The following is a 297-nucleotide window of genomic DNA, read 5'->3' on the forward strand; positions in this document are numbered from 1 at the left end:
GCAGCAGCAGCTGCTGCTGCTGCTGCTGCTGCTGCTGCTGCTGCTGCTGCTGCTCTCGCTGCTGCTGCTGCTGTGTGCATGCATAGGCTGCAGCAGATATATCCGGGGGAAATAAACAGAGTGTATTGAGTGTGTATACAAAACCCTAAACCCTAAACCCTAAACAACAAACCCTAAACCCTCGTCAGCAGCAAATACCCCCAAAGACCCCTGAACTTGCTGGCGCTCTACTTGCTGCTGCTGCTGCTGCTGCTGCTGCTGCTGCTGCTGCTGCTGCTGCTGCTGCTGCTGCTGCTG

Source organism: Eimeria mitis, genomic scaffold, assembly GCF_000499745.2.
Source record: "Eimeria mitis Houghton genomic scaffold, Emh_scaff4049, whole genome shotgun sequence".
In the NCBI taxonomy this organism is placed as follows: Eukaryota; Apicomplexa; class Conoidasida; order Eucoccidiorida; family Eimeriidae; genus Eimeria; species Eimeria mitis.